The 17,256-nt window shown below is 40.1% G+C and overlaps 1 pseudogene; it reads right to left on the bottom strand.

The window, feature by feature from the left end:
- Positions 1-383: 383 nt before the first annotated feature.
- Positions 384-17,256, bottom strand: part of LOC115772139 (hemicentin-1-like) — a 64,740-nt pseudogene continuing 47,867 nt past the window's right edge.

The raw sequence follows: 17,256 nt of genomic DNA, 5'->3' as shown, positions 1-17,256 counted from the left end.
CCATCACACTACCACCACCATGTTTGACTGTTGGTGTGATGCTCTTTTTATGAAATGCTGTTATTTTTACGTCAGGTTTCAAAAAGGTCACTTTTTCTCCTGAGCCTGCAGATTATTTTCCCAAAAGTCTTGAGGATTGTTTCCATCTGTTTGCTTTGTTGGATCTTTCAGCCTGCTTCACTTTGTCAGACAGGTTCTATTAAAATGATTCAGCAGCTCTGGCAGGTTATCTGGGTTATCTCTGTGTAATATTAGAATTAGTTTGATCTCAAACATGTAAGTGTGACAAATATGAAAAAAAAAATCAGGAAGGTGAGAAATACTTTTCACAGCACAGTAACAGTAATAATTTTCTAAATATGTAGCAATATAACAATATGGCACCTATTTTTAGAAGCAACATAACTTTAGCTGAGCTTTACATTTAAAACAAAAGTCAAATATCCCTCCATCAGCTGCCTGTCATGTTCATCAGGTTTTGTTGACTGTGGCGTACAATCCACATGACGACTCTTCTGTTTCGTGACTTCTGCCTCTGAGAAACAGAGAAGGAAATTCAGTGATTTGGAGGATACGTCATACGTCATCAGAAAACCCAAGTTTGTGGCAGTAGGCTGTGACAGTAGGGTCAAAATGACCTAATGATATAAATGAGCAGGACAGTGGGGTCCATATGTGTTCAAGCCAATTCAGTGTTATTAAAGAGGATTTACTCACACGTCACATCAACAGAGATGGATTCAGATGTTCTCCTGCCAAGCTTATTCTCAGCTGTACAGTAAAACTCATATATATATATATATATATATATATATATATATATATATATATATATATATATATATATATATAAAATCAATAAACAAGATTAACCTTAATAATACTAATAATAACACTATATACAATGTACATGATGTGCCTGTGTGTTGAACCTTAACAGGCCGGACTATTTACAGTATATTATATATTATCCTACATTGTGTAGGCTATTGTGGTTTTTGTTGGGAGCAGTGATGGTTATAAAGTCTTACAGATGCTGGGAGGAAGGATCTGCGGTAACGCTCCTTTGTGCATTTAGGATGCAGCAGTCTGTCACTGAAGGAGCTCTCCAGCTCAGCAACAGCTTCATGCATGGGATGGGAGACCTTGTCCATCAGTGATGTTATTTTGGTCAGAGTCCTTCTGTCTCCCACCACCTGCACTGAGTCGAGAGGACATCCTAGGACAGAGCTGGCTTTCCTGATGAGCTTGTCTATCTTCTTCCTCTCAGCTGTAGACAAGCTGCTGCTCCAACATACTGCTGCATAGAAGATGGCTGATGCTATATAAAAAAAACATGGTCTAACTTTCATGATAATTGAGGTTGCATAATCCAGAAAAAAAGAACTCTACAAAATTAGTTCCACTCACATTTCACATCAATAAAGATGGATGCAGATGTTTGGGTTCCCAGCTTATTCACAGCTGTACAGTAATACTGTCCAGAGTGGGAGGATCAGATGGAGCTGATGTTTAAATGTACAAGAATTTATGGAAACACAAAGTGGAGCTTCATTTCCTGCTGCTTTACAAATCAGACACTGCCAAAAGGTTTTCTTCACAATTTCCATCATAGTTTTATAATTCATTTCTCAAACTGCAGGTTCTGAAAGAAGATTCTTCTAATGTGTTTGATCCTAAACTGTAGGAATTTCATAAAATAAGAATATGTTTGGGATATGCTGGAAATACTTTAGAAATGCCTTTGACTGACCAATGATGATGAGAGGGGGTCTTTAATGTCACCTTTCTGAAAAATGAATTTAAGTGATGCTGCATACAGTAGATCTTACCTGACACAGTATGTTCTCCATGTTTAATTGTGTAATTTCATGTTTAAAAACCACTAATTATTGGTCATGTTGGTAAGCTGAGTCAGATCCACATAAAGAACTATGTTACTTTCTAGACTAGATTCAAAATCATTTCACTTCATTGTTGGAAAAAAGTAAAGTTGGATTTAGTTGCTCATATTTGGGAATTCGTCTACAGCGTTTTTCAGTAAATGTTTGCTCCCACTGATGATGGTGAGTACAGGCCAAGTGGAATTACAACAATAAAATAGAGGACCACCTCCACAGGAACACCTGGAGGCAGGTGTGGCTGGAGGTCCAAAACATCACCAACTACAAACCATCCAATGCTGTGGATGCTGTGCTGGTGGATGAGCTGAACTGCTCTGAATATCTCAGAGCCAAATATCAATGAAACTTCCTCTTTTTCAAACAGCAGCACTTTCAATCAACAAGACACTCAGAGTTCCATGTAGTTAACATACAGGGTCGTATGTTCAGGCTGCAGATGGTGGAGTGTTTGTGAAGGCTGTTGAGTAAACTCACACACTGATGGAGAGGGAAACGACTCGTGTCCTTTTAAAGCACAGGAAATGAAGTCTGCAGGATCAAATGAAGACTGGATAGAAGAAGATGTTTGACTCAAAGTGTTTCGCCCATTCCTGATCCAGACATAGGAAGGATGATCAGGCAAACAGCTGCTGTGACATCTCAGCTGTACCTGGGTATAACCCTGTAGGTGCTGTGATGTGATTACCTGCACCTGGAGAGCTGCATACATGTGGAAACAACAGAAACACAGTTTATGTTCTTAAAGTACATGCAGATTAGACCTGGAACCAAATCATTCATTTAAATAAAATGTTACCTGTGACAGTCAAAGTGACTCCAGGTGAACCAGTATATCCACCATCTGGGTGGTTTGTTATGAATCTGAACTTGTACTCAGCTGAGTCGCTCTCTCTCAGGTCTGTGATTCTCACAGTGCAGCTCTGCCCAGAACAACGATACTCCACTCGTCCTTTATAGTCTGAGTCTGATTTTAGATCCACAGGTTCTTTGTTAGTGCCTTTAGTAAACCACAATTTCTGTTGAACTTGATAATATGTACTGTATGGATATGTGTAGCTGCAGCGTATTTCTACTGTTGATCCTTTTACAGCACAGATCTGAGTAGAAGTGTAAGTCACTCTCCAGCCATTCTGACCCTGTACCACTGTAACACAGAGCACAGCAGAAACCACAATCACTATTAAAGACCTTCAGTTAGCAACGAGTTCAAAGGTCAAAGTGAACGATGCTCAAACTCCCCAATGACAGGATCAGTTATCTGCAGTCACTGTAAGAAATGCTGAAGCTGTGTATCATTAACCTGATGTATGAAATATCAGGATGTTTCTGCTTTGTGTCATGATGTCATCCACCTGTCCTCATCCACCTGTCCTGCTTTCCAACCAATCAGAAGGCTCCATTCTCACACCTCATTAGTTCCTCTGCAGATTCACTACGTTCAGTCGTTGCCTGTTTATGAATTTGTAATAACTTCCTGACTCATTATCTTTTCTATTTGTACTTGAGGAACTTCCACTGATCTGTGTCTCAACTTCCTGTCTCTCTGTCACACATGTAAGTGTGTGTTTTAAAGAATGAAAATTTGGTTATTTTCACTGAAATATTGAAAAATAGACATTTACACTCTTCTGTCGTTAGTTTGCTCCAGCTTTTTGACTTTGTTTAGTCTTCAGTCTCACACAAAAAGTGTTTGTTCAGTTATTGTTCAGTTCAGTTACTGTGAAAGAAAATTGTTTGATGCACTCGTCTCTCTGTTCACACTGTAGCTGTGAAACCCAAAGAAAAGCAGAACAGACTTAAAGAGAAACTGTTTACACCAGATACTCTATAAAGAGTAGATAACAATGAGCTACTGACAACTGTGTGTGTGTGTGTGTTTGCGTGTGTGTGTTTGCGTGTGTGTGTGTGTGTGTGTGTGTGTGTGTGTGTGTGTGTGTGTGTGTGTGTGTGTGTGATGATGCAATCATCCTTAGAAAAAGCAAGTATAGAAACTTTGTTCACTATATAGACTCAACTCTGATTTTCAGCCTGATTTTAGAGGCTTAGTTCAACTTTCCTTTGCTACATTCCTCTTTTCAAACAGTGAATGTAAATGTAGACAAACAGTACCTGACACAGAGAGAAGGATGACGGCAAATCCTCTCACTGCTGCAGTTAAAATCATAGCTGCTCCTCTCATCTGTCTGCGTGACTTCAGAGACAATAAAACATGTGAGCAGATAAATAACGTATCCAGGAATCAGACGCATCAATAAACAATTCTACTTACAAAGCTGAAGGTCATTGTCTAAAGATGTCTCTCTGCTGTGGTCTGCAGGCACAAGACGGAAATCTAACTGCTTAAATACACCAGCTTCCTTCCTGTTCACAGCATTAATGTGCACACTGAGCCAAACACAAGAAAACACTGAAGGTAAAATTAGGTTGTGTTGATGGTCGTACTTCTTGATATAATGATTTGAAGAGAGCAGAGTGAATGATGAGCTGTGTGGTCTGTTAGAGGTAAACCTCTGACCACACACACACACACACACACCCCCACACACACACACACACACACACACACACACACACAAACACAGTCTGCACCACGACATTCATTTGAGCTGTTTAGCTTTACAGCTAACAAAAACATGAATGTGAAGCTGAACACTGAACTGATGTACTTTCTCCAAAGGATGATCATCATAACATCAAAGATATCAAGATCCTAAAAACTACTATTAATCCACTGTGATTAACTACAGTGGTGTGCACTGGAAAATAATGATGGTGTTATTCTCAGCATGTGCTTTTTACTTCTTTAATTTGTGTGAAATGATTCTTCAAAGCACCCGTGGCCATGAATGGGGTCAGCGGCTAAGAGCATGGATGGAACGATGGATGCAGACAGTGGAGTGAGCGCTCAGGACTGAAGCAGCAATGCTAACGTTTCACCACTAGAGGGCACTGAAACACCAGAGACCGCAGAGAGAAAAATAAAAACACATTTTATGTTTGGAACCAAAACTGCTTTTTTCACAATGGATTTTTCATTAATGGAGCAGTAAGGTGAAGAAGTACCAGTTAAGGTCCTCTTCAACAAAAGGTTTGAAAACAAGCCCTTATTTAAAGACTCTAACCCTTCGTTAAGGTGTCTTTTTCAAAAGAGCTTAAATGTCTTTATTTTATGTTGTGAACATCAGTTTCCAAGAAAAACTAAACTGAAGTGATGCTGGGCTGAATCACTCTGTGATTGGTCAGTGATTCTCAGAGGACCATCTTCTCCCCTTTTCAGTGACCTGAACATGAACACAAAAAGCCTTCATGAAGCCAGGGGTTGTAGTCCACGTGCAGATATGGTAGTTTGACCACAGCAGACCCACGTCATCATGCTGTGTCACAATATTTAGGATATGAATATGTGTAGTCAGATTTTCTGCGTACCCTCATTCTTTTCCTTAATCCTCATAAATTTCCCCTCACAGCTTTTCTTTGACTTCTTGGTGTTTTCCATCAAGGTCACAGTAAAATGATAAAGGTAGGTCTTTTTTTTTTTTGACTATCACCATCACTTGATTTTGTACATCCTCAATTCCTCTCCTTGCATCCTCTCCTTGCGTCTTAGTCCTGCCCATCAAAAATGCTAGTGAAGGAGGTAAGGAAGGAACATGAGGAGAGAGGAGTCTGGCAAAAAGGCATTAAACAAAAAGAGCTATCTTTGAAGAAATGTCAGTCAACATGACTGCTGCTCTAATTTAATATTGAAGATTTCATTTAAAAAAATTGCTCATTACAACTTTGATATTTAGATTTACATTTAATTAAATTCATGACGTAGCACAAAGGATAATTGATGGAACCATAAATTCTGCTCTCTAAAATCCTGAAGGAGAACGTCTTCAGTTCATGTGAGAAGCTCAAAAAAAAAAAAAGAAGCGATGAAGGGGGAAAATACTTTTTCACATGCCGGCACGTCTGTCATCATCAGAAGGACAAACATAGATATTTTTTTTTTACCCTAACCCAATTATGGCAAAAATGTAATCAGGTGAGGAATCAATGACTACCCTGTTTCCCCTCCGGGGGGTGGGGTTAATTATTGATCTGATGTCTAAGGTGTCCTGGTGCCACGTGTTTTTGCAGGTATTCAAAAGGTATTCAAAACATTTTTCTTCTATATTATAATCAATCCTGAACTGAATTAGATAAATGGAAGAACATGGATGGATCCTCTGCAGTTAAACTCATAGCTGCTCATCTTATTTCTCTGTGTGACTTCAGAGACAATAAAGCAGGTAAACAGTGTATCCAGGAATCAGACACGTTAATAAATAATTTTACTTACAAAGGAGATTTTCTCTAAAGATTTGCTTTACTTTGCAAACTGCAGGCAGAAGATGGGAATCAAATTATTGAGATATACCTGATAAAACGTATAAATAATAATGGCCAGACCAAAACAAATGTTGATCTAAATGTAAGTAAACACTGACGTTGAAACAAATTGGTGTTGATTGTTATACTTTGAAGTGATTAAAATAATGTACTGGTGGTGAATGCCTTTCTCATATTGTGTTGAAAATCAAAAAAAATCTTTTACTTATATTCAAGCTTTCAATAATAGATTTCAGTCATAAGCAGCACCAACAAAATTATACAGAGAGCAAGAAGATGAAGTAACACAACACTTAAGGTCCTTTTTAACACAACATAACATGAAAAATACTTTTAAACCACAATTTTCTTTTTTAATGGAAAATACAACATGAACAAAATGAATAAAAATATAAAACTACAATTAAAAACATACATTTCTGTCACGTCCCTGCCTCCCTGCCGGCAGGAGGGGGGATTAGGCTCCGTGGCCGTGCCTCTATCTGCGGCTCCACAGTCTGTTTTTTCCACCCTGACTGACTCTTTTTCTCCTTTTCTCCAGCTCCCCTGAACCACAGAGACACTCACACAGAGCAGTGTGTGGAAATCCAGCCTCAGCTGCTTTTTCTGTGGCTAAAGACTACTTGTTATTAATAAAGACTACTTGTTATTAATAAAGACTACTTGTTATTAATAAAGACTGATTAAACCTTACCACCGTGCTCGGCGCTTGTGTCCAGGTTTATGGAGGTGCTTAACAACATCCCTCTGATGCATTTAGAGAGAAATACAGCTACACTTATGGTAAAAACAACACACACCTACTTTAGATTAAAAAAATAATTAAAAAAATTAATGCAATCCATACCGAGTCTTAAAACTAAGTAAATAAAACATCAGCTGAAGTACAATACATGACATTACACCATGTCATTATTTATTTAGCCAAATAATGACATGCAAATGCAGAAACTGTGAAAAAATAAAAATGACACCCTTTACTGCTTCCATAGGAATTAAGAGGCTGAGTAGCATCCAGAATCAAATGCATGAGATTAACTGGTCACCAGCAAGTGACTCTGGAGTAATCAGGTGTGTGTTAACACAATGCTGAGGAGGAGGGTGATCAGCAAGGATCTTAAAGAACTGCCCATCAATCTGGGAAGGGATATAAGGGTGTTTCCAAACAATGTGACATCCATCATCCTGCAGTGAGAAAGATTATTTACAAGTGGAAAGCAATTAAGACACTTCCCAGTCTTCCCATGAGTGGACATCCCAGCAAATTCACCCCAAGGCCATACCATGCAATGCTTAGAGAAAAAAAAAAAAAAGAACTAAATCTCAGGTCTCCGCGTGTTCAGTGTGAAAGTGGAGATGTTTGGTCTTAATGCTCAGCAGCACTTTTGATAAAAACCAAACACAACACATCAGCACAAATACCTCATATCAGCCGGTGGTACAGTGGTGGAGGGGTGATGATTTGATCAGAGTGGGCCAAGATTCCTCCACCACAATGTGAGAGAGTGATATATAAAACCTTAGAAAGACAGACGGTGTACTTTTATTGGTTTTAACCATGACAGCAGAGAGCTGTTGAGTAAGCTTATTTGAAGAACTGCACCACTGCAGTACCAGGAAACTATATTTAGCAAAGAGTGAAATAACTCACTGGTGAGAAAGGTGATGCTTCCACCTTGGCTTTCATTGGCTGTGATTTTAGATTAACTTGGTCATCTTTCTGCTCCTTTGTGTTGTCTTTCTGTGCTGAAGTGATGGACTTCAAGGCTGAGACGTTCTCATTATTAATCAGGAGGAGAGTCTGACTGACAGAGAGATGGAATTATTTTTACATTGTTTTTTGATGTCTGTGCCATCCAAAAAAATGCTGTTAATAAATGCAGCTGAGGTGCCATTTATTAACAGTGCCACCCCTTCTTTTGAACTATATTTTGTTATATTGCAGCTGCAGGTATATTATTGCATCTATAAAGTGACTTTTTCCTCCCAGTTTGTGAGACAGACACCCTCTCTACTTTTACAACAAGACTTAATCAGTTCTGTTGCTATAGGTTCAGGCTGCTGGGGGACTTCCCATGATCACTGAGCATTTCTTCTTCACTCAGGAAGACAAAGAGGAATATTAGACACAAGGGAACAGCAGCAGTTACAGCAGGAGCTATTAAGTTCCCTGCTCCTGTGGAAGCAATGATTCAGACATATGGAATTATGTTTATGTCAAAAGCATAACCCGAGCAAATAATTTCATTTCACAGACGCAGGTATTCATCATTCATGTTTAAATTCAAGAACCCATCAGCTGACTTTTGACTGTTTGGGCGGAGCCTAATGTGATTGGTCACTTTGATGGATAGTTCAGGTTATTGCTAAACCAAGTTACACTGTAGCAGTGACATAAGAGCTGTTTTAAGCCTTATTTGTGTACAGTTTACAGGCTCTGAAGCCTCTGCACTCCTGTCCCATTAATCTGTTGTACAAGAAACCAGTTTGGCAAATCAATTCATCAATTTGTCTCAATGATCATTACCATATGTCCAACCCTGTGCAGGAAGATGGTAGACTTAAATAACAATGTTCCACATTTGTTGGAACATTTATACATATATCATCAATATGACAAAATTCAAGAAGAAAAATATATGAAGAGGATTACAGATGAGGAGGTCAAGCAGCTTTTACTAAAAATGTCACCTTGGTAACAATGATCATTAAAAAGTGAATAATTTGTTCATTACATTATCTGTGAGGGTTCTTTCAGAACGTTCTTTAATTAAAGAACCAGTTCTGTTGACAGTAAACCTACATTATGCATTTTTGCAGTTCAGCCAGTGGTGTTTGAGATCTTGTCAGAATTGATGGAAAATGAATGCAGGAAAGTGTCGTCAGATTTTAAAAAGCATACCTGGATAGAAAAACACAGTGGAACACTATCAGGCATGAAGACTTTTCCACAGTACTGAGTAATCACAATGCAGTAATGTGCTGGTAATGCACCACCCGGCTACAAAGACCCCCAACCCTCATTAAGACAGAGGAACGCAAAGGCATGCTTATGAAGTCTGAAGGAAGTCAGAGATTTTATGAGCCTCATCGTCTCAGGGGAGCGGCCCTCAAAGCTCTCCATCAGCTCAGAGCTGATTTAGCAGCATGCAAACAACTAGTGATTTTAATGTTGTGGCTGATCGGTGTAAATAATATTTAAGCCACATGGCAACTTGTAAATCTGTGAGACATGCAGTGTGGATGACCTCAGTGCAGTTTATTTACTTTTCACAGCCAATCAGGAATAAATAAACTCAGGGAACATTTAAGGACTCCTCTGTGGCTTCAGGGAAAAGCCCTCTGCCTTTTATCAGAGCGAGACTCATAACTTTAATGTGTGAATGTCTGCAGAGTCAGGTTACAGTGTACTGTAGTGCACTGAGCTCCGCCAGCCTGATGACTCATTTCCTGTTGTCACGTCTCACCTCACCTCAGCTCGGCCCCCGCTCACCAACCTTTACTGGATACTGAAATATCACCAGATAATAAAAACACGCCCCTGCATGATGTACAAAACAAATCCACAGCAGTGAAAAAACAAAATCAGCTCATGATTACGATCAGAAGCTTTAATCAGTTTTAAGAAAATCACAAAGAAAAGAAAAAGATCTGATTTCTGCATAAAAAATGAAAACACGGCAAAAAGACACAAACTGAACTGAAGATGGATCATTTACACTAAAACTGGATAATTTAGGACAAAACATTCATAGTGACAGGAAGTACAAGTAACTGGCACATTATTGGATGAACAGTGTACAGTATATAGTGTATACAGGGGTATACAGATGTATACTTTCTGAGGTGTATGCAGACACATTTTTACCCCCCCCCCCCCCCCCCCCCCCCCCCCCGCACACACACACACACACACACACACACACACACACACACACACACACACACATACAGCACCATCTGCACCCTCCCAACATTTACTGTGTTCATGTGTGCAGATCTCACTTATTCACGGACTTATAAAATAGAAGACTTCTACATAACTTACCGACTGTCTTTAAACCACCTTAAAAAGCTTTTTTAAGGTGGATTTTAAGGTGGCTCTTCCATTTTCTGTTTTGTGCCATGGAGAGATTTCTTTTTTGGGTCTCCATCTTTAGCTCCCTGTCAGATGATAAGCGCGATCGTTTCACCCACATTAGCAGAAGTAAATAATAATTATCCAGAAAAGCATTAAGAGGAATGACCGGTTGAGGACCTTTTTAAAAATCATACTTATATCTGTCATTGATGAGCTGAGTGTGAGGCCTGGAGTCAAAGATAAATTCAAAGCAAAATGGAAAAAATCAATAATTATCTGTTAAATAATGATAACATCTGTCTTTTTCTGACATTTGGTTGGTGCTAAAATGTGCCACAAAAATAAATGTTTTCATTTTTTCAAAATTCTAAATTTTAATATGATCCCATGAATTTTCCAGCATGAATCTTATACCAGCTAACATCTCAGCATTTATGATCATAATACTTTTATTGCCTTCTTAAAATCAGGTTTTGGATTAGAGGCTAAAAATCAAAACCCTGGTCCAATGTGCCCCGGTCTCCCTACACAGGCATGTAATAAATACTATGAAGTATTATTATTATAGTACACTGTGTTGTAGTTTAGTGCCAATAAAGGAACATGGTGGTTAAGATGTTTCACACCAACAGGAAACGTCACACACTGAGTATCAGCCTTCTTAAACATGTTAACATGTGACACGTCCTCATGGGCAGTTCACTCTTTTTTAACTTGATGTCTTCGTTTGCATCATTTTTAAACACTTGAAAGTGATTTATGTTCTAAAATAAATTAATATCATTAAACAGTGAATGTGGGCTCAATATATTTGAAGTCCTGTACAGATAATGTAGTTTCCAGTATTCACGTCTCCACTTTAGTGAAACCCAGTTTTGGTCAGACTGATGGTCGTGTGTCTGATGATCACTCAGATCTGACTGAAGCTCTCTCTTCTTCACCTCCCTGTTGTTTTACCTCCACATTCATCTTCTTGTACATTGTATATAGTGTTATTATTATTAGTAGTATTAAGGTTAATATTGTTTGTTGATTTTATATATATTCTTTTCTTAATAGTGTGAATTATTATATCTTTATTTATATTTATAATAACTGCGGCTGCTGTTACACCCAAATTTCCCCTCTGTGGGACAATAAAGGCTGTTTCTTCTTCTTCTTCTTCTTCTTCTTCTTACCTTCGGTGCAGCTCTGTGGACGGCTCATCGTGCTGAGGCTTCAAGATCCTGATTTCAAAGTCGATCCAACTTTCTCTGAATCACAAAAACACAACAACAACATGTTGTTACATTATTTGTTCTTTTTGTCATTTGTTCTAGATTCAGTTTCTTTTGCATTTCATAGAAAATAGATGGAGACAAACACTCACTATGATGGTTTCCTTATGACTTGCTTTCAGCTCAGAAGAAAGACTAAATGACAAATTCGTGTTCCACAGCTACGAAAAAACTTCCTGTTGACTAAAGAGGAAGGAGGAGGTTTCATCTACAGCAGGGTTCTTCAACTCCAGGCCTCGAGAGCCGGTGTCCTGCAGGTTTTAGATGTGTCTCTGCTTCAACACACCTGAGTCAAATATAGAAGTCATTAGCAGGAACTTGACTGCATACTGAGGAGGTAATTCAGCCATTTGACTCAGGTGTGTTGGATCAGGGACACATCTAAAACCTGCAGGACACCGGCTCTCGAGGCCTGGAGTTGAAGAACCCTGATCTACAGTCTGGTCCCTGTGGTCCATTGTTGGGATCTCTCAGTAACCTGCACCCCAAGATGTGTTTTTGAGACTGAACCAGATTTCAGATGCAGCAACACGTTTGCAATTCCATCAGATCGTTAGCAAGAAAGAGAGAAATTTTATTAAAGTGCAACAAAGGAGACATGAGGTCAGAAATAAATGAGGAACTGACTGTGAGGATGTGATATTTCACCAAACTTGTTTGGCCCCCAAACTTGGTGTTTATCTGTATGCATGAAGCCACCCTTTGTGGCTTGTCATTCTTTAATTGATGCTTAACCTGCAGCAGAAACTTGATACAAAAGCTCCAAACAAATATTTTCCACTGGCTTGTTACGCAGGTATAATTATGTTAGAAAGAGAGAGCATTTGATGGCTTTGCCAACACTGTTTTTCCTGCAGCTTTAGGAGAGGAACCAGTGTGTGTGGTGTGTGTGCTCCTGTTGTGCTTTCTTAATGAAGCTGAGGTCAAATCATTGGCTCCACTCCTGAATCCTCCATCTGAATGGCTCCAATGTCTTTCTGAACTCGAGATAACGCAGCTGTCACCAAACTGTTGTAACCTTCAGTGTGTGTGAGCTTCTGTAACACTCCAACAGACTCCAGAGTTTCAAATCCATCCACACTTCTTTCCCATCATCAGTCCATCAAGCAAGCTGTTGCTAGGTTACCATGCCGGGAGTTAACTGGACGTTCAGCTCGTTTCTTATAAAACGTCCGTCATATGAAGTCTGTTACTGTGGAAATGATACAGACTCGAGATTATGTGGAAAGGTTTTTTCTAAACCTGTTTCCTGACATTGGTTCATTTCTTTTTGCTTACTTTTGTTTCATTTTGTGTTTCCAGCGGAGTTTGCTCGCCTCCTGCATCATAAACCTTTCTGTGAGGATGGAATCAGGTGGCTGAGCTGCAAAGCAGCAATCCACCTGCTTGTTCTGCTTTAATAAATATATAATGAAAGTTTTAATGAACACAGGCCACTGAGTGGAATTATTTATATTTATATTATATTTACATAAATATAAATATTTATTTTATAAGTATAAATTATTTCTACTTTTCAGTCACTTTAAGCCAAATGTTAAATAAATAAAAAGAATTGCAAAGCAGTTCAAAGAATGTTAACCATAAAGTAAAAAAATGAATTTAAAAAATGCCTTACATCATATCAATTTGGCTGCAGTTCCTTACAAGGCCATCTTCTTGTGTCACATGACATCTTTAAAGTCATGTGACAACCTAATTTGCATATGGAATGTTGACTTTAGATTTGTTATATTACATCATGACATCACATTCTATCTGTCTGTATTTGATGGTTTGCCTTTAAAGAGTAGAATTCAGTGTTTTCACAGCAGTCGTGTTCACAGCCTTCAATACTTCAGCACCAACTCAGGAGCATTTGGAAAGTTTTCGATCCGTAGCAGTCAGTCAATCAACACGATGTCTCAACTCTCAGGAGAAAGCGACCTGTTTGACTGGGGTGAAAAGTCAGAAGTCCCCCTTGAATGGGGGGATCTGCCTGAAATCCCACTTGACCCGGAAACTGACACCGATTACTGGGCTTTTCGGCAAGATGTTTCAGTTGACACTGAAGCCGACCCCTTCAACGGTGATGATCAGCTTAATTCCCACAGAAGTGGATCAGATCAGCGTGTGCAGGAGGAGAAACTTCTTGTGGATGATATGTGCAGCAAACTCCAAGTGGCGGAGAGAAAACTCCAAGAGCTGCAATCTAAGCTCCAAGACACGGAGGGAAAACAGGAAAACTTGCAAGTTAAGTTGAATGAAGCCATGGAAAGAAATAGAGCCATGGTGAAAGAGAAGGAAGAGCAGGATGCAGTACGCGCAGAGCTGCAATCCGAGCTCGGAGATATGAAGAAAGAAAACGAAGGCTTGCGAGAAAAGTTTAATGAAGCTGTGATGAGGAACACGCACGTGCTTATACAGCAGGAGCAACAGCATGCAAAATGCACAAAACTGGAAACAGAGCTGCAAGAAATGAAGGAAAGAAACCAAAGCTTGCAGGAAATGCTTGATCAAGCATTGGGAAAAAAAGTGACAATCCTAAAAGAGAAGAAAGAACTGAAGATGAAGCACACAGAGGTCAAATCCAAACTGGAAGACGCTGAAAAGAAGCACAGGGTGGTGCAGGCCAAATTGGAGGACATGCATAAACAGAATAAAAACTTGCAAGGACTGCTTCACAAGGCCCAGCAAGGCAATGCAGATGTCCTCAAAGAAAAAGAAGCAAAGCACAGGGAGATGCTCCACAAGATGGAAGAGAGGAACAAGAAGATGCAGTGCAAACTCCATGAAATGGAGGGAAAAAATGCACAAGTGCTAAAAGACAACGAACAACTGGGCAAATCGCAGAAAAATCTGCAAGATGTTCTCCGAGAATCTGAAAAGAAGAACGGAGAACTTCTGGAGAAATGCAAATCACTGGAGCAGTGCAAGGACCATCTGGAGAAAATGTGTTCAGAGATGCAGAGCAGGACGGAAGCTGTGGTGAGCAAAAATTCTGAACTGGAAGAGCTGTATAAAAATGCTCAGGAAGCACAAAAAATACAGCTGCGGAAATACAACCATCTGGAAGCAAGGCATGCAGAAAAGCATGACAGAGTTAAAGAACTCGAGGTGAGGTGTACAAAAGCTGAAGCTGAGAATGCAGAAACTCTCAGTGATCTGCACACCATCATCCTGCAGCACAAAGAGCTGCACGAGCGCTGCCTCAAAAAGAAGAAGCGCTTCAAGTTTCTCCGGAGGACCTCTGCTGCTTCAGCTCAAACACAGCTCGCCTCGTCTGCCACCACCTTCGATCCATCTCCTGGACCTTGACCTCTCCTCTGTGCCTTTCTTTCCTCCAGCCATCCTCTCTATCCCCTTCTTCTCTCTCCCTCCTTATTCTTTTCCTTTCACCCCCCCCAACCAGCCTCGGCAGATAGCTGCCCCTCCCTGAGCCTGGTTCTGCCGGAGGTTTCTTCCTGCTTAAAGGGAGTTTTTCCTCCCCACTGTCGCCGAGTGCTTGCTCACAGGGGATTGTTGGGGGTTTCTTTTTTTTTTTTTTTAATTGGATACTCTAAATTTGAAAATAATAAAAAAGGCAATCATATGCCATCTAAAATTAATTCTGTTTGTGGATGTTCACTTATTTCTTTTTGCTTACAGTCTCTGTGCAAGATTAGCCTAAATGTTTACCACACAAATATGAAAGTTGCATAAAACTTGTGGTTACCTTTGGACCAGAAAGCCAATATACCAAAACATTAGTGGGGTCTCTCTCAGCCCTGTCACACACTGGTGACCTGTCCAAGGTGCACCCCCCTCTCGCCCTGGCTGCTGGGATAGGCTCCAGCCGCCCTACGACCCTGGAAGAAAGTCGAAGCAAACGGGCAGAAGGAACCTGAAAAACCTGCCTATCCCCCCAGGTTCCGGCGTGTTCGTTTATTAAACAGAAATTAGACAATACAGCGGAATAAGGAGTCCAATTATTAAATTTAATAAAGCCATGTCAAACAGTTTACAGATTAATCTGGGTCAGACTGCATACCATACTCGTGTGAGATGGCATGAAGTACTGGCGCTTTCTAATTCAAGTTACAGTTGTCATATAGTCGCAGCTTATCAGTCTTGGTTACATCATTATACAAAACAAGAAATGTGAAAAACAGAGAAATTCAACAATAGGGTGACCTTGAAGTCTCCATTTCTATCATTGTTTAGTCTTCTTCAGTGTACAGTCAGGATACAAAGTTCATGATGACACAAAACACTATAAGCTTCTGTATTTTTCATCAGTTATGTTATTTTCCAAACAAATTTCTCAGGGAGGTAAACATACATTTAGTAAAGACAAACATATACCATGAACCTCATGAAACTTCATAAAAACTCATTTCCTTCAGATGACATGTTTGCTTTAAATACAACTAATGATATGCAGTATGCACACGAGGAAACTAAAAATAATGACATTCCTAAACTCTCAAAAAGTTGTGGTGGCTGTGTCTCAGGTGGTAGAGCAGGTCATCTACTAATCTTAAGGTTGGTGGTTTGATTCCTGGATGCTTCAGTCTGCCTGCCAAATTACAGTATTAACAGTTTTTAACAGTGAAGGCAGCGGCGTTTAATTTTAGCTGAAAAATGTCCTGATTTGATTTCACCAAACATGAAATAAATCATAAATAAAAACACTCACACCTCATTAGAATAAGCACCTGGGTGTCATTATCACAGCTGAAACCAAATGACAGGCCTCTTTTTTTTTTTTTTTTTTTTTTTTTTTTTTAAAGCCTGTCATGTCTGGTAGATCTTGCAAGCAGAACTGTGATCTGAATGCGTTGTTGTGCCAAACATATTTGCTATTTCAAGATGAGCTCTATAGGTTCTCAATAGGCTCTTCTTGTTGATGTTTTAACCCTTTATTTTATTTATCTGAGTTATTTTTCCACATACTATGTAACAGCCAGAGCTGACAGGCTGAAGAAGAGGAAAATAAAGAGAAGAAAAAGGGAGAGAGAAAGGGAGCAAAAAAAAAAAAAAGGGGAAAGAGCACAAGTCTATTAATCAGATACTTCATCACTTTAACATATAAAAAAATACTATCAATACTTGCAAAAATAAATTTGTGTGTGAAAACAAAACTAACAAAGCATGTTACGCACACCAACAATTTTGTTGAGTTGTGATTGAGTGGGCGTTTGTGTCTGTGTCATGTTTGTGTCTGTGTCATGGAACATACTTACCAATGAGGGCAAAACGCTGCAGCTCCACCCATCAGAAGCCAGAGGCAGGTACGGAAAGCCCCCGGAACCCCAGGCCACCAGCAGCCCACCAAGAGCCAGGAAGACCCCCGGCCACTCAGTCCAAAGACAACCGCACATCTACCCCAGCAGACGGGAGAGGGTGGTCTCAGACGGAGCCCCCCCAGTCGAGGAGCGAGGGCTCCAGGGAACCCAAGGCGATGAGAAGCCAGCCCCCCCCCAGCGGCCAGCCCCCTGCACTGGCCGGCGGCAGGGCTCCCGGGCCCACGGCACCCAAGGACCGCCCGACCCTCCACAGAGCCCCCCCCCACGCCGAAGAAGCCAACGCAGCCCCGCACCGCACCCCCAAGGGGGGCAGGCCAGCACCCACGCCAGAACACCCAGCCCCACCCAGG

Source organism: Archocentrus centrarchus, chromosome 1 (genome assembly GCF_007364275.1).
Source record: "Archocentrus centrarchus isolate MPI-CPG fArcCen1 chromosome 1, fArcCen1, whole genome shotgun sequence".
Classification (NCBI taxonomy): domain Eukaryota; kingdom Metazoa; phylum Chordata; class Actinopteri; order Cichliformes; family Cichlidae; genus Archocentrus; species Archocentrus centrarchus.
Note: the sequence above shows the minus strand (reverse complement) of the source record. Positions and strands in the feature narration are given on the sequence as shown.